The sequence below is a fragment of the Pinus tabuliformis genome, chromosome 8 (genome assembly GCF_031772625.1).
Source record: "Pinus tabuliformis cultivar Carrire ecotype Pingquan chromosome 8, CPIR1, whole genome shotgun sequence".
NCBI classification, from domain to species: Eukaryota; Viridiplantae; Streptophyta; class Pinopsida; order Pinales; family Pinaceae; genus Pinus; species Pinus tabuliformis.
Window position 1 is genome coordinate 1,749,205,103 of NC_142294.1, and position 27,743 is coordinate 1,749,232,845.

Genomic DNA, 27,743 nt, shown 5'->3' on the forward strand with positions numbered 1-27,743 from the left:
ACAGTAGGTCTTGTTGTTTCAATGGAGTTCGCACTATCTGTGCCAATACACTCCAACCAAGAATAAGAAAATTCAGAAAAATGTAAAAGATGTTGTTGGTCTAAATTGTTGAATCAAACCATGCGTGTAGACATAAAAACACTTGACATAATTAAATCACAACTCGCAGCTATCAAAGTAAAGGCGCACTACATAGGAACTAATATCTACTCCAACTGGTTACCACCATTCCGTTGATTAACTCAGTGTGACAACATAATATAAATGGAAACAACAGCGAATGTAATCCACAATTTGTACAGCAATAGTGAGAAACCATAAATCAATTAACTAAACTAGCATATACACTACCTATATCACTACAATCCCTGCTAGTGAGGAGGGCCCTTCCTCCTCACCAGAGCGCAGGAAGAACACAAAAGTGATTAACGAATCAGTTGAAGAACAGTAACAACATCACCGTGTTGATTGATATTAAAAACAAACTCATAACTACAGACGCAGAGTAACAGTACTCTTCTATATGACATGTCCTTATACATGAAGAATTGAGTCTTTTATAGTTATTACAACCCGAAATTAGAAATAAATCAGTCATGAGAATTTCATGATTCTTATGCTGATAAAAAATAAAAGCAGTTACAACCTATTTATAAATACAAATATACACTAGTTATGATTACAACTGCTCGAGTCTTGTTGCTTAAAAAATAAACAATCCCTACTGTCTACAACTGTTATGTGGAATAGTACCCACATTTTCCATCTTCGACGCAACATTATCGAGTGAATGGCGGTTTGGGATGACGTGACATAGCTGGCAACAACACTGTTGGTGTGACGGTGGATCAGTGTGTGGTGTAACATCATCCAATGTGTAACAACAACTTGTAACAGCATCTAATGTGTAACAACAACATGTAACAGCATTCAAGGTGTAACAACGAACCGTTCTACACTTTCCTACAGTTAATCCTTATTGCTTGTCTTCTTCACATCTTTGTTCTTGCGATCCATCACCTAAAAGGATGAACTTTAAAAAATACTTCTTCAATACTCTCACAGTTAGCCACCAAAAGGAATAAAGCATTGTATTATTCAGTAAAATACAACAAAGTAACATGAGAGTAGAATAAGTTAAAAAGGTAATAAAACAAGGAATTTGGTCATATAAAGTCATAGGGTTGGAGGACAGAAAGTTCAAAACTCGGGAAATAATGTGTAGAAAATAGGTCAAAAACCACACCCAACATCTCCCCCTGACTGAAGCAACTGCATGTCCCCATGCAGAATCTTAGTTCCTTCTACTGTACCCCTGATGCAGGTCTGTGAAATTGTAGGCACCAACAATATCATCACCCAGAGCTCTGAATCCTTGATCATCCATTAACTGACATGGCCAAGATTCCTCTTCGTAATCACATAAATGGTAATCAGGCTGATACTCATCTAATGAGAACCATATCAAAGGAAATTTGAACCTGAGGCCAATCCAAAATGGCCCTAGTGTCTACAAAATCCGAGCATATTCCGGCACCCATGTAACAGCAGCCATGAAGTTCCTATACTCAAAGGGGTCCCCTTCCTGTAACTCCGTGCTATATGCCTCAATGCGCTTGAGACATCCAGCTAGTGCTTGGCTCCTCATATTTGTAAACAGGTTGAGGCAGATCCTCACGATTCTTTTTCTGTAGACGGCTGATTGTTATTTGATTTCTAGAGTGCTCAGGAATAGTCTAAACTCTCGCTGGAGTTTGTAAGCCATTCCTGGTTCAGACCTGACCCACAATGTTATTCTTTCCTCATTAGTTTCTATTATTTTCTTGGCCAGGTGCCACTCAATCTGATTCCTCATGAATGAAAGGAAGGCCTACAACTGCAAGTCCCCCATGTAGGAGAGGACACTCGCCACCATCTTCATGCTCACATATTCACACATGATATTGTGCAAGAACAGCTCGCACAACAAGCTCTGGTCATCAAAGTCACAGGAGCAAAAAATTTCCAAAAAGGTACGGGTTGAAGAACCCAAATATGACCTATTCTCATAAACTACCTTTAATTGAAATAAGTAATAACGTTCCCACAGGAACACAAGGTATGACGGGGATGACCGCCTGCATGCTAGTAGGTTTAGAGCAAGGTCACGGAGTTTGGTCTTATCAAATGTCAGGTCTGAGACCTGTCGATGTAGCTGATACAACTGTTCATCCTTCTTCTTTATAACTTCCTTGTGCCTCCGTGCCTCCTCTTCTCTTTCCCATTCTTCTTTTAGCCATTTTTCTCTCAGGGAATCCATCATTCTTTTATGCATTTTGAGTGAAATCACTCCCTCCTGTAGAGAGAGTGCCAGCTGCTTCCACTTTTGCAGCTCTGGCAACAACAACAATCTCTCAAAATGCCATCCTTCATCAGGACCCGACATTCTTCCGCATGCACTATCAATTGAGGGTGTAGCAGCCTCCTATGGGAAAAATTGTCCCACCTTAGTTGCTGGTTCTTGTGTAACAGCAGCTTCATTAGTGGTTTTTGTCACAGTTTGTTTATCATCCTAGTCAACTTCCATTTTCACTGTTGGTTCTTGTGTAATAGCAATGTTGACCGTAGGCTCATGGATATTATCTTTCTCTTCCTCCTCTTGGTTGACTTCCTCCTCCACTACTGGTTCTGATGAAATAGCAGTGTCAGCTAAGGGCTCCTATGTATCCATTACCCGATCACTTCCTATGGATTGTTCTGTCTCGGTTGTTGGTTCTTGTGTAACAGCAATGTCCTCGACAAGTTCTTATGTAACAGCTTCCTAGATTTTAGTTTGAGTCTCCCTCGAGTTAGTGTCTACTACATAGACTTTGAATCTTTCTGCCACCAGCTTCTCAGCACAGGCTACACACAGAGTGCCCGAGATTTCTCCCCTTCTAGCCCTGTCTATGGCCTCTGCCAATGTATCTAGCCCTGGGGCTCTTGGATCTACCTTTCCTTCTGCTAGTTGTTCCTTCAATTCTTTAATTTCTTTCTCTAGAATTTCAATTTTTGACAGAAAGGATTGGGTTTCATTCTTACTAGGTGAAGAAGGTTCTTCTATCTGAGCTTGCTCCTCGTACTTTTGTTTTGTTGCTTCTTTATTCTTCCTTGACATGGATGGGGGCTCTGGGTGCCTGCTAACCCTTATCCTCTGCTTCGGTCTCTTGTCACCAACTGTTTTATCAACCAACCTCTTGCTGATCCTTACTATCGAGGGCTAGGGTTGCTCCTTTGTCACCTCTAGAGCTTCCTCAGACATCTTGGTTTGCCTTTTGCGGGTGGTCCTGGGCCTTTTCCGCCTGAATTCTTCCCAATTCTTTCCCTATCATCTCAAAGCGTCCAACACAATGAGTTTGATAAGGCCATCGTTAGTAACAAAAGTTTCTTGATGCACAACCATTTTCACAGCCACTGCCATGTGCCTAATGTTCCCCAGCAAGAAATAAGTAAATTTGATTAGATGTTGATGCTGAAGGTGGTTCAGCAATGGAAATTGTTTCCCTTCCCCACATGTAATGTACTTGATGAGATAGAGGGAAACATCCACCCATGGATGGGGGAGTGGCAATCTATCAACTCCCTTGCCTTTATTTACCAACCACTCTTCTTCGTGGAGGAAATCCCCATTTACTGAGGGGTCATTGACCTTCCTATTGAACCATCTCTTCCCCTCTGTTCGCAATCCTGTTACTCTAGCAATCACCTCTTCCGTGACTTCCAGCTTCAACCCTCTGACCTCTGTCTGGTTTCTCTCTAGATTCTTTGCAAATTCCATGGCAACACCACTATTCGATCCTTCCATACTCCGGAAGAATTTGAACCAACCTACATTCTTGAAAATCTGGCATGCTTTTGGGCAATCTTTCAAGGCTTCTGTGGACTGTAGATCATGTTGTATTTCTACTCCTCCCATTTCTTATGCAATTCAGTGCTATTCCACCTGCTTATCCTTCCCTTTAAGTTCTCTAGGGTAGTTGACACACAATCTAGTTGTTTCAGCCTGCACTGCTATCTTCCTCTTCTCTGAGCACTCTAAATGGGGATTCAGTGCTTCCAGCAGGGGTAAATGGTAGGGTGGCAGGGTGGTGCAGGTGAAGATTTTGGATTGGGATTTGGCACGCATGGTTCATACTGCACAATGAATTTTGCCTTAATGGTGAGTCATGGGGAGGTCTCGTCGATGGTACACTTACCCTTTTTGGTATGATCAACATTAAGTAACAATAACTACCAAGTCATCATGCCTTAATTGTTGGATTTTTCTAATAATCACAAGTCATGCGATGGTCATGTCGCCATATGATTCGTTCACCCCTAGCTTAATTATGATGGCCGCCCTCAGCCGTCAATAGTCATGTTAAGTTACCATAACTACAAAATAAAATGAATTCAATATTACCTTTTTGATGACATACCTAGGTGACGTGGGGTGAAGTAATGGGTGGTGCACTGCATGAACTTAATTCTGATGATGAGGATCATGGTGATGTTCTGCTACTTATTACAATAAAATATCTCGTTTATTCCTAAAAAGTCGTCGGCTATTACAAGTGTAACAACCAAGATGACTGATATATATTATTTTAATTTCTACAAAAAGATAAAGAAGAAAAGATCATGTAATAGCACTTATCGTAAGATATGCTTTGAAATAACAAATGTTGTTACAGAGTGTGTAACAGCTGCCACCAGGTGGTTTTCAACTGCTACAAAAGTGTCTGTCTGCGCCTAGGAAAGGTTTTCACAGCCAGATTATTATTATTGTTGTTTTTTTTTTTTTGAAGTTGAAGATGTAACAGTCACTAACCGAAGTTGATTTTCAACTATTATACTCATTAGAAAAATTAAATTTTTTGCAGCACTGGGGGGCTTTCCCCTGTTCCTGTAATTTGTAGATCCGAATTTGTGACAATGTTGACAAATGAATCCATTGAGGTAGGTTTGTGATATAACCTAAGACAGTTCCCATTTGCAAGTAATGGTGTCCTTGCATTGTCAATGGTTACCAAATTTACAGTCCCATTGTCAAAGACCACATCTACCTCATAAGGACCTAGCCATCTGGTGCAGAGCTTACCCTTGAAGTCTTTAAACCTTGAGTCATATAAGAGAGCCCAATCTCCTTTCTGGAACTTCTTCTTCTTTATAAATCTATCATGCCACTTAGCTCTCTACTGCTGGATAATCTCTGTTTGTTAGATAGCAGCCAATCGTTTTTCCTCCAATTCATTGAGCTGGTTCAATCTCTGCCTTTGTGCTATAGCCAAATCCAAATTGACCTGCAATGTTGTCCTTAGTGTCTTGATTTCAAATTCAATGGGGAATAAAGGGTTCTTGCCATACACAAGTTCATATGGTGAGAATCCAGTGGTATTCCTCCATGTAGTCCTGTATGCCCATAACACTTCTAGAAGTTTGTCAACCCAATTTCTTCGATGATTGGCCACAGTCTTAGTAAGGATCCCCTCAATGACTTTGTTAGTGCTTTCTACTTGGCCATTTGCTTGTGGATGATAAGGTGTTGTGATTTTGTGATGGATTTTATATTTCTCGACCAACTCCTAGATCTTATGAGATGTGAACTAGGGCCCTCCATCTGTGACTATCTCCCTAGGTATGCCAAACCGAACAAAGATGTCTTCAAACAGAAAGTTTGAGACAGCTTGCTCTGTGGCTCTAGTTAGTGCCTTCGCCTCAACCCATTTTGTGAAATAGTCAATGCAGACCAAGATGCAGGATCTCTGTCTAGATGAAGGATTAATTGGTCCTATAAAATATAGAGCCCACTTCTCAAAAGGTTCTAGGATGGTTTGGGGTTGTAACGGCATCTCATCTTTGCAATGGTTGGCCCATCCTTTGACAACTATCACATCCCTTCACAAACTTCTTGGCATCCTGAAATATTGTCAGCCAGTAATAACCTGTTGAAAGGACTTTGTATCATATTCGTTTGTTTGCAAAGTGTACTCCATAAGGTTCCTCATGATAGGCTTTAAAGATATCAAAAACCTCATCTTCTCTAACACAGTGGCTGATCTGGAAATCTAGTCCATTGTGGTAGAGGTTCCCATCTATCCAGGTATATGTAGCACTTTGTTGTATGATTTTCCTTTTCTCCTTGGAGGAAAAATACTATGGAAACTTCCCTATAGCAAGATAATTGGCTATATCTACATACCAAGGTGAGTAAGTAGAAATAGCAAAAATATATTCATCAGGGAAAGAATCTTTAGTGGGAGTGCAACTGTCATCAATAGTTAGCCTAGAAAGAAAGTCAGCTACTACATTGTCTTTTCTAGGCTTATCTACAATAGTGATATCAAATTCTTGTAACAACAATAACCAGCGTGTAATCCTACCATTTCTAATTGGCTTATTCATTAAAAAATGAATGGCAGAATGGTCAATGTGTACAAATACTTGATACCCAGTGATGTAATGTTAGAATTTATTGATGGCATGCACGACTGCTAAGAACTACTTCTCGGTCAATGTGTAGTTGAGCTCTGCTAGGGTTAGACTTTTTCTTATGTAGTAAATAGCATAAGGTTTCTTATCCTCCAGTTGGCCCAAAACTACACCTACAGCAATATCTGATGCATCCGTAGCTATGTGAAACAACAATTCCCAATTCGGTCCTCGCAAGACCAGAGCTGCTGATACATAACATTTCAATTTTAAGAAGGCCTGCTCACACTTCCCTATCCACAATAAATCAACATCCTTAATGAGCAAGGAAAATAATGGCGATGCAATTTTTCAAATTTTTCTATAAATCTCCTGTAATACCCTACATGCCCCAAGAAACTACGTACCTTTTTTTGCGTTTTTGGGGTTGGAATTTTTATAAATTACCTCTATTTTTAGAGGGTCTACCTTGATTCCGTCAGCAGAAACGTAGTTTCCAAGCACGATCCATTAAATCATCATCATGTGACATTTCTTAGTGCTCAAGGCAACATTAGTTTGTACACACTGTTCTAATACTTTTTCTAGATTGACTAATGTTGTTTCAAAAGAATCTCCATAAGGTGTGAAATCGTCCATGAAGATTTCCAAGTAGTCATTCAATAAGTCAGAGAAAATTCCTAGTATTTCCCTTTGAAAGGTTGTTGGTGCATTACAGAGCCCAAAAGGAAGTACTCTGTATGTGTAGGTTCCCCAAGGACAAGTAAAGGTCATTTTGTCCTAGTCTTCCGAGGCAATCTGTATCTGATTGTAGCCACTAAATCCGTCCAAAAATGAAAATAATTTCTTTCCGGAGAGAGTATCGAGGACTTGATCTATAAATGGTAAGGGAAAATGGTCCTTCTGAGTGGCCTTATTGAGTTCTCTATAATCAACACAGACTCTCCACTTGCCATTCTTTTTAGGAACAATGACAAGCGGTGACACCCACTAACTGTCAGATATTGGATAAATAAAATTATCACTCATGAGTTTTTGTAGTTCTTCTTTCACCACCTCCTTTAGTGCAAGGTTCATGTGGTGCTGTGGCTGTCTAACTAGTTTGTAGCCATCCTTCAAATAAATACGGTGAGTGCATAGGTTAGGGTGGATCCCTTTCATATCCATATAATCCCATGCAAAAGCCTTTTTATACTTCTATAACAATTGTAACAGCCATTGGTTTTGTTCAGCAGTCAGGTTGGGATTAACATTCAAAAAATTTCCAGATTTGATCTCAATTGGACTGCTAGCAATATTCAGAGCGATCCTCATTTGTTCAAAATCTATATCTTCCACCTCTTCTTCCTCATTTTCATTTTTAACAGAAGAAATAGAAAATGAATTACTAATAAAACCATTAATGACATCATCTTCTGTCTCATTTTTGAAATATTGGGCTTTCCCCATAGTGAGGAGTGGCAGGGAAAAATATTACTCAGGCTCAAACTCATCCCACCAAGGGTTGTACACATCCATATTTGGTTTTGGGGATAAAGATTAAGGTTCTGTGTTGCCTTACCATCCAAGATCACCATAGGATTTCTTGGATCATTGTACTTAGTAAGGAGAGGCTGAGCAAACATTAGTTCGGATAAATTTCCCATCACATGTATGGTGGCAGGGTCTTTAGGCTTCCTCCCAGGTTTCATGATGCACAAATCTCTCGTTGTCTTGGCATAGATGGGTACTTCTTTAAGGGCTTGCAGCAGAGGGTTTCGTACATGCAAATTTTGCAACTCCCTAAGAAAATCAAATTCAGACTATGAAGTCATCCTAGGTTCAACCAATCTCTAAGGATACGGGAAGTCCTATGTTACAACAGTTGAATTTGTTGTTACAGGTGTATCAGCCTTCCCTGAATTCATTGTTACAGCCGTAATAGTTCTTCGCAGGTCAGTTGTATAGATGTAACAACTTCCTCTATATCAGATTTTTTAGGCACAGTAGCCACCTTAGAGCCTCCGACATCTCCTCTGGATGGTTCACATTCCTCCTCTGTAATGATAGGGGAGTGACTAGGGTTAATTATTGTGCCTGAACGCAAATTTATTTCATTAAGCCTCACGGGGGTAATAATGTAGGTCTGGAAGGTCGTCAGAGCCTCTATGCCCTGAGCTACTTTATTGTTTGGGTTTGGGTTAGGTTGCACAGGTAGTTGGGGTCGCATAAGTGGTGGAGGAGTAGGAGCTTGGAAAGGGGGTAATTGGAGCTATTTTTGCATGGGAGGTCTAGGAAGTGCTTAATTCTGGGCATTTCCTCTCAAGTACTGGTTCCAATGGTATGGTTGGGATTGAGGATATGGAACAGGAGGAGATGGAGACCATTGGTTCCAGGGTGAAGGAAATTGTGATGAAGGAGGGCCAGAATATTGCCATGGGTATTGCTAGTTATTATATGCATTGTTCTGTGTATTGAAAGAGCAAAAGTATTGAGACATACCTGGAGGTTGCAGTTTCCATGGCCTCCTCGGTGCGATGAAGTAAGACGATTGCACTTATTCACTTAACTCTTTGAGTACTTCCTTTAGTTTAAAAAGCTCCAGACGTTGCTCTATCGAATGCTCTAGCTTACAGATATTACATAGGCTGATGTTGTTCAATTCACATTCCCTGAAAGGATGTTTCTTCTGGCAAGTCGAACAGAACACAGCCAAGGGTGTGTCAGCTTCTGCTTGTGTCTTCTTGATCTGTGTTGTTGTTATCTAGGCCGAGAGAGTACTGAGGATATCAGTCTTGAAATTTTCAAACAAATTCCTGATCTCTGCTCTAGTTACTCCTCCGCCTGTAGATTTTTGTATGTGAACAGAGGCATCCCGAATTGTACTCCTTCCTTTGGATGATCCTCGAGAGCATCTTAGGCAAAGATTTACAATTTTAGCGAATGGCTCTTGTGATATATCCCCTTTTCCCAATAGGTTCAAGGTCCTAATTTAGTCATCCCTCATTCCTCTGATGAATATAGTCTTCAAGATTTCCTGGTCTAAATCATTGTGTTTAGACCTCTGCAGATTATAGTGGAACCATTCCACATAATCTTCCAGGCTTTCATCCTCCTTCTGTGTCATTCTAAATATCTCTTCCCTTAAGTCCCTGGTCCTGCAATAGTCCTGGTACTTTGACAAGAACATCTCCTTCATATCATTCCACATTGAAATAGAAGCAGAGCCCAATCCCATGAACCATCTCAAGGCTGCCCCTTTTAAGGTAGTAGGAAATAGCTTTAATTTCTAAGCATCTTTTGTATAATCACAAATTCTACATAAGACAACAAACTCAAATAGAAATGTGTCTGGATCTTCCATAGTCATCCCCTGAAAGGATAATAAGGATGATAGAGGAATATTTTTCATAGGAGCTTCACAACTGATATTCCCGATTGGGAACTCAAAGGTGGCGATAATGGCATATGTTTTAGCATTGTTATCATTGTTTTCCCCCATGACTAATTCTTCTAACCCTTGTTATAGTGGATGTCCTTCGAGTTGTGTCTATGATGGCCCTGTAGATGTGGTTAGTGTGTCAGATACCCCTAGGGCTGGCTTTTTCACTGCACTACCTGTATCTCTATATTGATAAACCAATAGGTGCTTTTCCATCTTAGGTGTATGATGTTCCCCTTTATTTTCCCCTTGCCCCTCGGTCCTCAAATTTTGGCTACTAGCTTCCCCTTCTTGCTCGTGAATTGAATCCTTGGTCTTGGGGGTATGAGTGCTAGCTTTACAATGATACAGTCCCGAGATGGAGGAATTAGAGGTTTCTGCTTTCACTATGCAAGTAACAGATTTCTGTGGCACTGTTCTCCTTGCATTCCTTTGAGAGTTGGATTTTTCTTTTTCCACCTTAGAGATTAGTTCCTGGATAAATGTCTTCCTTCTTAAATCTTCACCCTTCCTTTCCTCTTTATGACCCGTCATTCTTGTGACTTATTAGAGTGGGTGTTATTTCAGTGTCTATGTAATTCCTACAAGTGCACACATGGACCCTATGCGTATTAAATCACACTCTAAGTGTCTCAGTCTTCGACAGTGGTGAGCTCGCCCAGGTATGTTAGCGCGATGCGCAGGTTCTTACCTCTCGTCTTACCGCCCAGCGACTGAAGAGCTGAAGATACAGTAACAAAACATCAAAATGTCCTAAGTGTCTAGTAATCACAATGTTGAGCCCACCCAGGTATGTTAGAGCGATGCGTAGGTTCTTACTTCTTGACTTACTGCCCAACAACTATGGTCTAAGGACACTCTATATCAAACAAACAACTTGGTTGACTGTTTCGTCAACTACCATCCCCGACAACAGTGCCAAAATGCAGTGTTGTTTTAATCAATCGTAATTGACTAAGACTGCAACATTAATTGTCAGGTCTTGTTGTTTCAATGGAGTTCACACTATCTGTGCCGATACACTCCAGCTAAGAATAAGAAAATGCAGAAAATTGTAAAAGATGTCGTTGATCTAAATTGTTGAATCAAACCATGCATGTAGACATAAAAACACCACATAATTAAATCACAACTCGTAGCTATCAAAGTAAAGGCATGCCACATAGGAACTAATATCTGCTCCAGCTAGTTACTACCATTCCGTTGATTAACTCAATGTAACAACATAATATAAATGGAAACAACAGTGAATGTAATCCACTATTTGTACAAGAACAATGAGAAACCATCAATCAATTAACTAAACTAGCATATACACTACCTATATCACTGCAATCCTTGCCAAAGAGGAGGGCCCTTCCTCCTCAGCAGGGCACAAGAAGAACAAAAAAGTGATTAACGAATCAGTTGAAGAATAGTAACAGCATCACCGTGCTAATTGATATTAAAAATAAACTCAGAATTACAAAAGAAGAGAAACAATACTCTTCTATATGTCATGTCCTTATACATGAAAAATCGACTATTTTATAGTTATTACAACCTGAAATTAGAAATAGATCAGTCACGAGAATCTCACGATTCTCATGTTGATCACAAATAAAAGTAGTTACAACCTATTGCTAAATACACATATACATCATTTATGATTGCAACTACCTGAGTCTTGTTGCTTCAAAAATAAACAATCCGTACTGTCGAAAAGCGATTATGTGGAATAGTACCCACATTTTCTAGCTTCAACGCAACAACATCGAGTGAATGGCAGTTCGAGATGACACATCATAGTTGGCGACAACACTGTTGGTGTGACGACGGATCAGCACGTGGTGTAGCAGCATGCAATGTGTAACAACAACCTGTAACAACATCTAATGTGTAACATCAACCTGTAACAACATTCAAGGTGTAACAGCTAACCGTTCTACCCTTTCCTGTAGTTGATCTTTGTTGTCTGTCTGTTTCACAGCTTTTTTTCTCGTGAGCCATCACCTAAAAAGAAGAACTTCCAAAAATACTTCTTCAATACTCTCCCAGTTAGCCACAAAAAGGAATAAAGCCTCGTATTATTCGATAAAATACAACAAAGTCACATGACAGTAGAATAGGTTAAAAAGGTAAGAAAACAGGGAATTTGGTCATGTAAGGTCATAGGCCTAGAGGATAGAAAGGTCAAAGTTGGGGAAAGAATGTGCAAAAAATAGGTCGAAAACCACACCCAACAGATTTGCGATTTAAGCGAAAATGCCTAGTCACAAAGGGATTTTGGCTTGGTATCTTGAGTTTATTCAACCTTTTATTTCTAATAGTTCAAAAAGAAGGAAGCTCTCATTTGCTAATTTTTTTGGCAAATTTTAAAGGGTCCCCATTTATTAATAGAATATTAATGAAATCAATAAATATGGGGGTTGTTGAACAATACAACATGTCCCCACGATTTGAGCCATTTTTTCAGGCTCGGAGCCTAAGTCACTACCCATAACTGAACCATCTCTTTCGAACAATAAAATAACATGGAAATGACAATACTAAAGGAAATACTTGTTTAACACCTTGACTAGACCCCTACTAGCCATGATAGGCATTTCATCAAACATATCACGAATATGTAAACTACAGGTGTAAATAACATATCTGAGCATAGGGGTCTCATACTTATCTGAGATTCACCATGAAGCATTGATGCCTTAACACATTAACTATCATTCCATCCATTAGACCATAGATACATTGTTCATTCATATACAAGTAAAAATATGATGAGAGCCATACATAGTTGTTGTCATAAAACACATACATAACCAACATAATAGGGACAAAAATACCCATGAAATCATAGCCATATAAACCACATATAATCCAGTATAATTATCATATAAATACAAGAATAAATAACTTCTTATTGATGATGAAAAATCCAACCCAAGATGGGACTTCCACGTTCCACCTAACCGTAGAATGGTTGAGCCAAATATCTCTTCAGTCATTCACCCTTGTGCCATATTCCAAGCATGAATGTGGGATCTCATAGAACACATCAATAAAAACTCATCAAAAATTCTAGAGGCCATCCACCTAAACCCATCAAACAATGATTTCCACCTCATGTTTGGACATCATAAAACCATCATCATATTGGTCTCCATCCAAGTCTTCCAAGGCTTCCAAAGCATTTGTTACAACCAAGGCTTCTAGGACTAGTAACTCAACCCACAACTTACACAGGGCTTCGAGAGTGTTTGTCCAGCTAGGGATTTTAGGAATAGTAACTCAACCCACCAAGGGCTTCTAGAGTGTTTTTCCAACCAAGGCTTCTAGCACTATTAACTCAATACAAATTGTTATAGGGCTTCTAGAGTGTTTGACCAACCAAGGCTTCCAGGACTAGTAACTCAACCCAAGCTAAGGAAACGTGAGAACCAACCAAAAACAAACAATGAAAGTAAACCCACAACCACCATGACTATCTAGGAAATGGCAAGGCTAGGCAATCCACTGTCAATCCAGGGAATCCTCCATGCCAATGATAGATCATAACCAAGAATCGACATGCATATGCCATGCATGTCAAAACTAGTGAAGGAAACATACATGCAACTCTATACCTGCAAGAAAATCTAATGTAGATGTTGATCCCAATGCCCTCTTGCACTTTCCTGCCCTTCCTTTTCCTTCTTCCTCCAAGAATCTAAGTATCCCACACCCACCAAGAGTGCTCTAAGAAAACTCTAAGTCTCCAAGAGTATGAGAGAAAGAGAGAATAATGAGAGAGCTCCAAAACTGAACTAACCAAGTCTAAGCCAAGACCTTACACTAATTAAGAGCTTTCCAGCTAATCCTCAAAAGTCTTTTTATTAATGAGGCCTCTATTTTCTTCATTTTCCATTATTTTCCTTTATTTTCCTCCTCACATGCAACATGTGACCTTTCACCTTCCTTTTCTCTTAACTTCCTTTATTTTCATAAGTAAATGTGCCAAAAATGCCATTTTGCCTTTCCAAAGCCTTCGCCATTTCCTTTTCCAATTTCCTAAGCCATAATAAACGGATTCAACACCCATTAGGATGTTTCCCCCATCATTCAACTTGGAATACATGTCCCATCACAATGGCCATATATATATTTTACATAAGTTTTTAACCAGGGTTGTTACAGAACCCTCCCCCTTGGGGGAACACTGTCCTCGGTGTTCAATGACTCCTATAACCAACAAAATGGATGAAAACAAAACATATTTCGCACAGAGATTTATAACACATCCATTTGTAGTATTTACAACGTCCACCTGCTAAAACATGACAAACATACCATTTACTGGAGCTTTATAACACAACTTATTACGATATTTGCAATAATAACCACATATACTTATGCACATTTGCTTCAACCAACAAATAACCATACTATCTATGGAGCTTTATAAATCCAACTCGATACAATATTAAAAATAATATACACATATATACATTTTCTCAACCAACAAATAAAAGGATATGATGCACGTATCAATCAACAAGGGAATCCAAAGGCTCACACCTCCACCCTCAAATAGTACTAGGATTCACCTCCTTCCGAGGAAGTCTAGAATCCACTGCAAAGTCAAATCTACATCCAATGTGTTGAGATTGCAACAAGATGATGGAGCTTAGTGAAAAGAGTCGCCTTCACTAAGTGGGCCCGCAGGCTATTTTTGGCGCAAGTCTATTTTTAGACTATGTCTATTTTTAGACATATGGATCATGTCTATGTTTATGGATGATTGATCAAGTTGGGAAAAATAGATGGACTTCTATTTTTGATGAAAGTGTGAGTGATCACAGTGTGAGTGATCAAGTCTATTTTTAGACTGGCTGTCAAAAATAGAAAAGTCAAATATTATTATCTCACAATAATATTTGGACTATAAACTTAATCTTATTCTCTTGGAGCACTTCAGTTTGAGCTACGGAAGTGGCACATGCAGCTGTCAGAAGGAAATTCGTTTTTCTTATGAGTCAGTTGAGTTGTTGCATGCATGACTTCAGTTAGAACTCAAGTGAGTTGAGTTTAGTGGACTGGAGGTACAGTTGATGGAGTTGTGTTCAGTTTAACTTAGTTAAACTGGTTCTAGTTAGTCTAACTGCAGATAGACTAATGATGAGTTGTTAAACTAATTATTAACTCATAATACAACTAAAGAATACATCAGTTAACTCAGTTGCATGTCAGTGCATGTTCAGTTCAACAGGGACAGGTGGTAGAGAATCAGATTGCTATCAGTTGTGACTATAGTTGTGCACCAGATCTTGCACAATCAAGGGATTGAGTATGCCAATGAGTTTGCTCACGTATTTGGCCCACATTTTAGCCTTTGCTCACGTCCACAAAGAGTGAGTGACTATTTTGCAGGTGAAATCGAGTTTGGGAAGCTATTCTCATCAGTTCTTGAGCAGGTATTGAGCAGTGGAGGCAGGCAACCAGCGGAAGAGATTTGGAGATCAGATCTGAGTTGTATTGTGTGTAACAGAGGTGGAGATACTTGTGAGAAGTATTATGCTGTGTAATGTTACATGACTCAATCATTAATATACAGATAGTTGGGGTTTTTAGCGCGATGCTTTCCCCGTGATACATACTGTGTTAATGTGTGAATGCTCTTGATGTTTTATTGTTATTGATGCTGCTATATTCTTGATCAACGTAGAGGAGCTTATGTATTGTGTATGTTTTCCGCATTAGTACATGATCAGGATAATGTCCATTGAATATGTGTTAAATTATTCAAAATTTCTACATGGTATCAGAGCTAGATAATTGTAGAAAAAGTTTCTACATGGTATCGGAGCAGCTTGATTTGTAGAAGAGATTTTTACAGGATATCAAGCGAGGGTTGATCGGAAGCAGTTGAGTTGGTTGCTGGTGGAATTCGAATTTGCAGCAGTGTTTTGGTGACAACGCAGCAATGTCTTTCAACGGATTGCGATTGGAGTATGCTCTTGAGGGCAGCTCAAACTATATTGCATGGAAGGACAGGATGGAGGCAGTATTGGATGATAACGGGCTGAAGGAATTCATAGATACGGATATCCCAAAGCCTACTGATGCTACTCAAGCTGATGCTTGGCAAAAGAAGATCGCAAAATGTCGAAGAATTCTGTTGGAGGGCGTGAAGGATCACATTGTGTCCAGCCTCCATGGAAAGGCTACTCCATATTTGATGTGGAAATCATTAACAGAATTATTCCAAAGCAAGAGTGATCAGAGGAAGATGGCGCTCAAAGATAAACTCAGAAACATCAAATGCGAGAAGGGAGATAGTATTCCCAAGTATCTCACGAAGTTCACTCAGTGTCGAGATGAGCTGGGAAGTGTGGGGGTTACTGTCGATGATGAGGACTTGGTGAGCTTGGCTCTCCTTGGTCTTCCGAAGAGTTGGCATTCCTATCAGGACTCTGTCAATGGTCGGGAGAAGTTGCCAGGATGGGAAAGACTATGGTCAGATCTTGTGCAGGAGGAGATCAGGCGGAGTACCAGGGACGGATCTTCGTCAAGGGGAGCTGATGAAGAGAATTGTGCTTTGGCTGCCAAAGCAAAGAAAGGGAAGAGCAAGAAAGCTTCTCAGTCTGGTGCGAAAGGCAAGAAGCAGGATATGTCCAAGGTGAAGTGTTTTCACTGTCACCAGCATGGACACTATGCCACAAATTGTCCGCAGAAGAAGAAGAACAAGCAAGCTGCTGGATCTGCAGGGGGAGAGGCTTTAGCTTCTCAGTTTGAGCTTGATTTTTCATTGATCGCATGCTTGGTTTCAAGTGTGATGGGATCAGTGTGGTTCCTGGACAGTGGTGCGTCTTTTCACATGACGGGAGATAGAGATTTGTTCTCTGATCTGGAGGACAAAGATCTTGGAGTGCACATCGAGATGGGCGATGATGGTAGATACAGTGCGACCGGTATCAGTACCATTTCCTTTGAGAGGGAGTCTGGTAAACCCTTTGTATTGAAGGAAGTCATGCATGTTCCAGGATTGAAGAAGAATCTCATCTCAGTGGCGATGTTAGAAGACAAGGGGTATGATGTTGTTTTCAGCGAGGGAAAAGCCTTCCTGCGCAGCAAGACAACTGGTAAGACCCGGAAGATAGGGGTTCGAGTGAGGAACCTTTATCAGTTGCATGTAGATGGATGCGCAGCAATGGCAGGCAAGGTAGAAGAATTGGTGAGCCGGGATGATGGCGAGTTGTGGCACAGGAGATTGGGTCACCTTCACCATGGAGCCTTGAAGATACTGCAGCAGATCACTACAGGGCTTCCTAAAGGCACACTTGCGCAGTCAGATCAGTGCAAGGGGTGTACTTTGGGGAAGTTTGTGAAAGCCACCTTTCACGAGAAGGATAGTCGCGCCACGATGATCCTTGAGAGAATTCACACAGACGTGTGTGGACCTTTCTCAGTTGCTTTGACAGCAAAACACAGGTATTATGTGATTTTTGTTGATGATTTCTCTCGTAAGTGCTGGATCTTCTTCATGCAGAAGATGAGCGAGACATATTCAAAGTTCTGTGAATTCAAAGCACTGGTCGAGAAGGAGTCGGGGAAGAAGGTGAAGGCTCTTAGGAGCGATAATGGTGGTGAATACATCTCGGACGAGTTCAAGGATTTCTGCAAGGCAGAAGGGATTCGTAGAGAGCTCATAGCTCCCCATAACCCACAGCAGAACGGGGTAGCTGAGCGGAAGAACAGAACGATTGTGGGTGCTGCACGGGCAATGTTGCATGATCAGGGCCTACCCCTTCACTTGTGGGCGGAAGAATGCAATACAGCAGTTTATGTGCAGAACCGTTGTCCTCATAGGATACTTGGCATGAGTACACCCGAGGAGGCTTATTCTGGTAAGAAGCCTGATCTTTCTCATTTGAGGATTTTTGGTGCTAACGTTTACATGCATGTGACGAAGGATGCCAGAAAGAAGTTGGAGCTGACTGCAGAGGTTGGGATATTTGTGGGGTACACTGATACGCCCCACAACTATCGTGTGTATTTGCCAGACAGTGGTAAAACTGTTGTGCGACGGGATATAAAATTTCAGGAGGAGAAAGCCATGAAGTGTTCGCTTGAGAGGGAGCTACACTTGCATGCAGATGAGGAGCTATTAGTTCCTAAGGATGAGCTTCAGGACGTGGATCAGCCACAGGACGAGGTTCATGGAGTGGAAGAGACCACTCATGCAGCGCCAACCATCAGAGGGCGAAAGCGCTTGACAGAAGCTGAGCGACTGGCTCAAGATGCAGAGAAAGTTGTAGGACCACCTACAGCCCAACACAGGCAGAGACAGTCACCTGATCGGTACACTGGATACATGGCTCTTATGAGCAAGTGTGTTGTGACTGAGCCATCCTCTTTCGAGGAAGCTGTGGAGGATCCCGCATGGGTAGACGCCATGGTGGAAGAGTATGATTCTATTGTCAGAAACAGTGCATGGGAGATTGTTCCTAGACCGGAAGGGAAATCAGTGGTGGGTTCGAGATGGATCTACAAAGTTAAGCAGGCAGCTGGCGGGAGTGTGGAGAAGTACAAGGCAAGATTTGTTCCCCGAGGCTTTTCACAGATTGAGGGGATCGATTATGAGGATACCTTTGCACCTGTCGCAAGGTATTCTTCCATACAGACGATTCTTGCTCTCTCAGCGCAGATGGGATGGCACATTCATCAGATGGATGTGAAGACTGCGTTCCTCAACGGAGTCATTGAGGAGGAGGTGTACATTGAGCAACCCGAAGGCTTTGAAGTCTTCAGCAGCAAGTCGCATGTGTGCAGGCTCAAGAGAGCGTTGTATGGGTTGAAGCAAGCACCACGTGCTTGGTACACACGGATAGACAGCTATTTCACAGGACTTGGATTCTCCAAGAGCGAGGCGGATCCGAACCTATACCAGATTGTGGTGGAGGGTAAGTTGCTTATCATTGTACTGTATGTTGATGATTTGATTCTAACGGGTGATGAGCTGTTGATACTGTCATGCAAGAAGGATCTTGCTACAGAGTTTGAGATGAAGGATTTGGGCCTCCTTCACTATTTCCTAGGATTGGAAATATGGCAGCGCAGTGGTGGACTGTTTGTTTCTCAGGGAAAGTATGCTCGGGAGATACTGGAGAAGTTCAACATGCATGGTTGCAAGCCTGTTGATACTCCTCTTCCTCGAGGTTGGAGGAAGGAGGATGCCACTTCGGGAGAAGAAGTGGATGCCACTGTTTATCGACAGTTGGTGGGGTCGCTGATGTATTTGGTCAATACACGACCTGATATATGCTATGCAGTTAACCAGCTTTCACAAGCTATGGTTAAGCCTACCAAGCTCTTCTGGAAGGCGGGCAAGCATGTATTGCGCTACTTGAGAGGCACATCGGGATATGGTTTGTGGTACAGACAGGAGGATGAGGTGAAGCTATGTGGCTTCACGGATGCAGATTGGGCAGGGAGCCCAACAGACAGAAAGAGCACATCAGGAGGGGTCTTCAGTATCGGATCGACAGCAGTTTCTTGGTACAGCAGGAAGCAGAGATCTGTGGCACTGAGTTCAGCGGAGGCCGAGTATATGGCAGCAAGTTTGGCTGCATGCGAGGCTATATGGATGAGGAAGATCCTGGTTGGTTTGTTCGGTTCTCATTTGGATCCTACTGTGATTTACTGTGATAACTAGAGTTGCATTAAACTCTCGGCTAATCCTGTATTTCATGATAGATCTAAACATATTGACATCAGGTACCATCATATCAGAGATTGTGTGCAGCGGAGGATCATGTTACTTTCGTACATTCCAACGGAGGATCAGGATGCTGATATTCTGACGAAGGCTCTCACCAGGAGCAAATTCGAGTACCACCGAGGCAGGATAGGGGTTGCTGATAATCCATATCTTGTTGAGAGGGAGTGTTGAGATTGCAACAAGATGATGGAGCTTAGTGAAAAGAGTCGCCTTCACTAAGTGGGCCCGCAGGCTATTTTTGGCGCAAGTCTATTTTTAGACTATGTCTATTTTTAGACATATGGATCATGTCTATGTTTATGGATGATTGATCAAGTTGGGAAAAATAGATGGACTTCTATTTTTGATGAAAGTGTGAGTGATCACAGTGTGAGTGATCAAGTCTATTTTTAGACTGGCTGTCAAAAATAGAAAAGTCAAATATTATTATCTCACAATAATATTTGGACTATAAACTTAATCTTATTCTCTTGGAGCACTTCAGTTTGAGCTACGGAAGTGGCACATGCAGCTGTCAGAAGGAAATTCGTTTTTCTTATGAGTCAGTTGAGTTGTTGCATGCATGACTTCAGTTAGAACTCAAGTGAGTTGAGTTTAGTGGACTGGAGGTACAGTTGATGGAGTTGTGTTCAGTTTAACTTAGTTAAACTGGTTCTAGTTAGTCTAACTGCAGATAGACTAATGATGAGTTGTTAAACTAATTATTAACTCATAATACAACTAAAGAATACATCAGTTAACTCAGTTGCATGTCAGTGCATGTTCAGTTCAACAGGGATAGGTGGTAGAGAATCAGATTGCTATCAGTTGTGACTATAGTTGTGCACCAGATCTTGCACAATCAAGGGATTGAGTATGCCAATGAGTTTGCTCACGTATTTGGCCCACATTTTAGCCTTTGCTCACGTCCACAAAGAGTGAGTGACTATTTTGCAGGTGAAAATCGAGTTTGGGAAGCTATTCTCATCAGTTCTTGAGCAGGTATTGAGCAGTGGAGGCAGGCAAGCAGCGGAAGAGATTTGGAGATCAGATCTGAGCTGTATTGTGTGTAACAGAGGTGGAGATACTTGTGAGAAGTATTATGCTGTGTAATGTTACATGACTCAATCATTAATATACAGATAGTTGGGGTTTTTAGCGCGATGCTTTCCCCGTGATACATACTGTGTTAATGTGTGAATGCTCTTGATGTTTTATTGTTATTGATGCTGCTATATTCTTGATCAACGTAGAGGAGCTTATGTATTGTGTATGTTTTCCGCATTAGTACATGATCAGGATAATCTCCATTGAATATGTGTTAAATTATTCAAAATTTCTACACAATGTCCAGTGCTACAATCCCACGCCACTTGTCCTCTTAGTGAATAGTTACTGACTCATTGTTCCAGGGCACACTCCCAATGTGCATCTAATTCCATCTGGCAATGTTAATGACCAAAACAAATCCATCTGTGACCTTCCCTTCTCTGCTATATAGTCCCTCTAGAAATTTGGTCATCCCCTTCTGTGAAGTCACTCACCTTCCAAGTTTTGCAGACACCTCCATCTCGGGCAGTCCATCCCTTAGCAAGGATTCCTCACATAGGAAGATACAAAAACCAAGGCATATCCCTGCCTTAAAACCATCATACCAGTCATAGCATGCTCATGGAAATCAATGGACATTATTGGGTACTAATGTCCCACAATGGCCTTGTTAGTGCCTTGATCTACCTCAAGCTGAAGGAAGGCAGGTCTAGGGTAACATCAAACCATGCTTAACCTGGTAGCTAGCCCTACCTGGTCAGGACAGGGCTCTCTCCTTGTCAATATCAATTAGGTTTTTGGAAACTAGGGCTTGAGATGACTGAATTTAATGTAGATTTTAGGCTAGGTATAGTAGCTCAGGGTTTCTGGTTTGATTTTTAGGTTTTGGTTGCTGGATCAATTGGAGAAGGCAGATTGGGTCCGGGAAATCAACTTAGGGATAAAATCATGTTCTGTGGCGCGAGGTAGACAAGGGTTTATGTACTGGAAATGAATTAATATGGTATTTTAAGATAGCTGAGGAGTTTAGGGGGGCATAAAGAAACTATGAATACTCTTCAAACAGTTGAAAACATTGAAAACCAAATGCATTCCCAAGACAAAGCACTGTAAATTAGTGTATTTTGTCTTTTCACCATGATTCATTTAGTTTAGAAGAGAGAGAGACATTTGGATACATATAAATATTAGAAAAAACTTATTACAAAGAAGAAACAATACATAAACTCACTATCACAAGAATCCCACAAAAATAGCTGTGAAACCTGGTTTTATTCCTTGCCAAACTGCTAATACAAATGTTCAATGAGTGCCAACACTTCTGCCAAAGTCCAACCTTTACAAATGACTAAGAAATTACATAATATAGGCAAGGAAACCACTCATGCTAGCTATTAGGGTCGAATCCATGAGAAGAGGGGTGGTTTCAACCATATCTAAACTAAGAACAGGAATATAGGCAGTGGAACAGCTTGCCTCTAAAACCAAGGAAACCAATTCATTACAGCTCAAAACCACTTGGAACTTGATGTATCTAACCTATTAAGTGATTTTCATCCATATTTACATCAAATTCAACATTTACCATGCTTACATTTACCAAGAAATGAGGAAAAAGTGATCTACCAAGAAAACTAGAAAAAATCTGGAAAATCAGGCAAAATTGGCAAAATCAATTTAATACGCAGCTCTTTTTCTAGGCCAATTTTTGAGCATTCCTAGAGTCAAAATCAGGTGTAGGATATCTTGTTAGAAATAGTGTCGAGTCTACTTTCCAAAACATCTTGAATTTTTCAATTTGGAGTTCATTTGCCCTGTCAAAAGTCAAATCTCACAAGACTGGTCAAAATATGAAAAATGAGGCTGCCTAAATGTAGAGTGATGTTGCAGTCAACTTTTGAAGGACTTCCTCAACCCCAAATTGAGCTCATGATAGCTCATTGGAAATTTATCTTTGTCTAGATATCATTTGACTCATCAAGAAAGTCATTTGGACATTTAATCCAGGAGAAATATTGATTTTCCCAAAGTCACTCCAGAAGTGCATCAATTCTCTTGAGGCAACTGTATTTTTGACATTTCTCTAAAACCATGACACCTGTGTAAAAAATGAAGGAGGTTTTTCTTCCTTGGCCTATTATGGACAAAAATGTCTCTCACTTTTTCCAAATTCATTTTTTCTTGCTCAAAAACATCATTTGAGTAAAACCTATCCCGATGTGTGGAACAGGGGATTTGTCGAAATGAAGTGAAATGAAGGGGATAAGGGGCTTCTAAATTCTTGAGAAAATTTTGGGAAGTAGGGAGGGATGTTAGGAAGTAGGGGAAGGTGAAATTTCAAATATTGAGTGAGGGGAAGGGGTCCAAAAGGGAAAAACACAGGCCTAGCCTAGAAAATTGTCAAATTGTGGCAAGAAGCTAGGGTTTGTGGGAAAATGTTGAATTTGAGGGATATCAGTGATGGGAAGTACTTAAGAAGATACATTAAGGATAGGGGAAGGTATATGAACATCAAGATACAGGTTTTGTTGATGATTTGACCATTCAAGAGAAATTACCTTCAAAACCCTAGGAGAGGGAAATGAATCTTACCTAGGCACAACTGAAGCACGAACAAGGTGTAAAATGACCCATTGGAACCTGAAATGATGATGAAAAATCTCTGAATGATGGTACACTCAGCTCAATGGTGACATGGACCGACATTTGGAAAACTTTGGAAGGAATGAAAACAAATCCTAGACCTAATACCTAGTGATCAAATTTTACTTGAAGACTCACTGAAATGACAAAATTTGACTTTGACATCCTGAAATCACTTTGTAAGAGCATATTTGATCACTAGTGGAAGGATTCAAAGACTGAAACTAATAGACCCTACTCCTAAATTTCTTTACCAACACACTGCAGCATGTTCCAATTCATTTTGTTGTTGTTAATTATTACAGTTGAATTCAACCACCCAACTAAGAATTTTTGTGCTTCCTGTACCAAGCATATAACCTCCATTAGATTTAAAATAAATTGAAATAACTTCAAATCATACCTCATTGGTGGCTCGTCAATAAGGTACACTTGCAATCATGTTTACTTCTTGTCACAAAAATTAAAACTAACATCTTTGATCAAATCATCACGTATAAACATATCACATTAGGTTAGCTCGAAACACAACCATCATAGATCAAAATCATAAATCACATGTAACCACCATAAGCCAAAATCATAGATCACATGTAATCATCATAGACCAAAATCATAAATCACGTGCCTAATAAAACTTAATAAAATATTGATACTTATCATTTAAAAATCCTTGGCTTCCACCTTTTTCCTTATTTCTTACGCACACTGGATCGGTTTCCACACCTAACAAACACCTAGTCCCTTCTCCTCAACCATGCGCACATACACATAGTGTGCATCACATCCATACCACCACACACAACATACAACACCATGCATCTACAACCAGTGTACAACACAACATAATACATACTCCTACATCTGGTGTACGACAAAATAAAATACATACTCCTATGTCCAATGTACAACACAACACAACACGTATACATACACAGTGCACATCACAAGAAATATATCCACACACGAAGTGCGTCACCACCAAATGCATACACATACACATACACCCAATATACAATAAAAATCATACATTATACGCAATGTGCAACACCACATAATACATGCACCTACATCTGGCATACAACACAACAAAATACATGTACTACATAGAGTACAACACAATGAGTATGCGTGTCATGATACAACAACTACATAATACACATACATAGTACCACATGTACACAACACAACATGTAAAACACACATGTACATCAACACCATATGTACAACAGGTACATAGTACCACCTGTACAAAGCACCACCTGCACAATGTTTGCTCAGCATCACATGTACATTGAACAACCTGCACAATGTGTACACAATGCCACGTGTACACCGTACCACCTATACAATGTATACACAATACCACATGTACATAGTACCAGATGCATGACATGTACACGACACCACATGTATACAACACCACATACACAACATGTAAACAACACCGCCTACACACAAAGCCACTTGTACAATCATGCACACAACACCATATGTACCTAACACCACCTATACAACATGCACGCAACACCATAAGTACATAGCACTGCATATCCAACATGTACATAGCACCATCCATACACAGCACTGCATGTGCAACCTGTACATAGCACCATCTATACCCAACACTGCATATGCAATATTCGCACAACACTATCTGTACCATCATGTACATAATATTTCATAAACAACATGTACACACACTATACATGCACAACAACTCATGCACACAACAACACATATGCAACATGTACAAAATATACAACATATGCACAACAATAGTACCACACATCCAAAGCCACACTGTCTTTACCAAGAAACTTTGCTTCTAATGTCTTACCCATGCTTGTCCTAGCATGTCACAGACCACACTACTTTCATTTCAATGATGTATCCCTCGGTACATCCTACCCATAACATAGACATAATATCAACTCATAACCATATGATACTGACCTCATATATTTTTCATGACTATTCTTCCCACTTGATTCCTCATAAACCGGGAACCCCTTCATGCCATTCACTTGCATAAGAAAGTATTCCTCTACAAGAATCATCCCTGACAACCATATCAGACAATGACATAGATACATATATACATACATATATAATCATTAGCATAAGACAATCATCATTCTGTCACACAACGTCATACATACATACATACTTATATAAACATCAACATAATCATGATCGTAACATAATTACCAGATAGCATAAGGTCTAGGTTAAGAGTACTTCCTTATTTGTGCATAGCATGCACAACATTGAGAACCATCGTTTCCAACTCGTTCAAACCATCTGATAGCTCAAGTCCATTTATTTTACCTTTTCTGGTTACCCTTGTCAGGACTATCCTGTCATTGTTCATTTACACCAATGGACCAAACCAATCCAACGACTGTCATAGTCTTACCTTCGACTACGCTTACTCATGCACTGAGCTTCATCCATGTCTTACATCACCTATTGGGTACCATAGAGCTCTCCCTGAGCTCACTTAACTTTCCTCTTCCCCAAACCAATTCCCAGGACTCAAAACATAAAAGGCAAGTGAAGAAACAAACAAGAAGAAAATCATGAAAACCAAGAACAACAATATGATACCACAACCAAAGTGGCATGACTATTCACTATACATAACAAAACTGTAAATCAAGCACAAGAAAATCACAAAATACCAAAAGCACAAGACTAAAAATAGACACCATGACTCAATTCCCATGGTTCCCAAGGAAAGCTCAACTATAGCCTTCTTCAAAATTTCATGAATTTCTTTGCCATGCAATCCCCTACATCATGCTTTCATTAACACATAATTGTTAGTGCATAAATAAACATAGCAATACACTAGTTACCTCATCTTGTTGTGATAAGTACATTTCTTGCAACTGAACACATCCACGCCATCTCTCAAGGGACTCTAATCCTTTGACATATCCACCTATAACTAAAGACTAGCTAATATACCTATCAAGTACATGTTCATGAATATAACATGTATCCAATGTTGGGTGTGGAGCCTGATTATCTTCTTTACTCAAAGGTATCACGGCATTGGACCCCAGTTCGTAATGTGGCGAAAATGCCGCCCGTAATATTTGCGATGTAAAATTGCATTGTAACATGTAATTTCGTAGTCAATCTGGCCCATTCATTAAGTGGAGATCTGACAGTAGAAGTTATGTTTAATTTAGGTTTTTTTGCCCTAGAAGGCAACCCCTTGCTATATATGAGGGAATTGTATTTCATCTATGTAGATCTATATTCTGAGTGAGAAAGAGAGAGGAGATTGTGTGAGAGCAAAGAGGGAATTACAATGGATCTATTGTAGGTTGTATCTCTTTAGTTTGCTAGATAATATAAAAAGGAAGGACTGGTTGTTTCTCCATGGGCGTAGCCCAAATTGGGTGAACCATGTATATCTGTGTCTCTCTTGTTTTATGTGTTTTCTGTTTTTATATTTCTGCAATATATTTTATGTGTTCCATTGCTTTGTAATATACAATTTTCTAAAAACTGGTATTAGAGCCGAAGGTTTATTTGGCTAATAAACTCGCAGGAGAGAAGGGTTCCTAGTTTGAGTGGGAGCAATGTTGGAAGATGGGAGGTTTAGGGTCAAAAAATTTAACGGCCAAAACTACTAGCTGTGGAAGATGTAGATGGAAAATTATTTGTACCGGAGAGATTTGTACCTACCATTGAGTGGAAATACAAAGAAATCGACGAGTATGACTGACACTGAATGGGATATTCTCGACAGAAAGGCACTTGGAACAATACGGTTGTGTATAGCGGCGTCGGTAGCCTTTAATATTTCAAAGGACATGACAACAAAGGGTTTAATGAAGGCATTGGCCAAACTATATTAAAAACCCTCAGCCTCAAATAAGGTATTTCTTACGAAGCATTTATTTAATATGAAGTTGTCAGAAGGTGGATCTGTTGCTGATCATTTAAATGAATTTAATACAGTTACCAGTCAGTTAAGTTCTATAGGGGTAACTTTTGATGATGAAGTTAGGGCTCTGTTATTTCTATGCTCATTGCCACAAAGTTGGAATGTTTTAGTTATGGCCATTAGTAACTCTGTCTCTGGATCTAGTACTTTAAAGTTTGATGATGTTGCCAGTACAATCCTTAGTGAGGAAATGCAACGGAAAAGCTCCAGTGAGACATCGGGTAATGCTTTGACTGGAGAGACTAGGGGAAGAAAAATGGAAAGAGGAAAGAGCCCATGATATTGCATTAAGTCAAGGAAAGGAAGATCCAAGTCCAGATTGGAGATAATGTGTTGGAAATGTAGGAAGAAAGGACACTTGAAGAGAGACTGCAAGTCTCAGATGGGAAAAGAAGGAGACGCGTAGTAAGAAAAAAATCATGAAGCAAATGTGACAGGTGATGTGTTGCAAGATTCTTTGATTCTTTCATTAGAAAATATTATTGATTCCTGGGCAGTAGATTCAGGGACCTCATTCC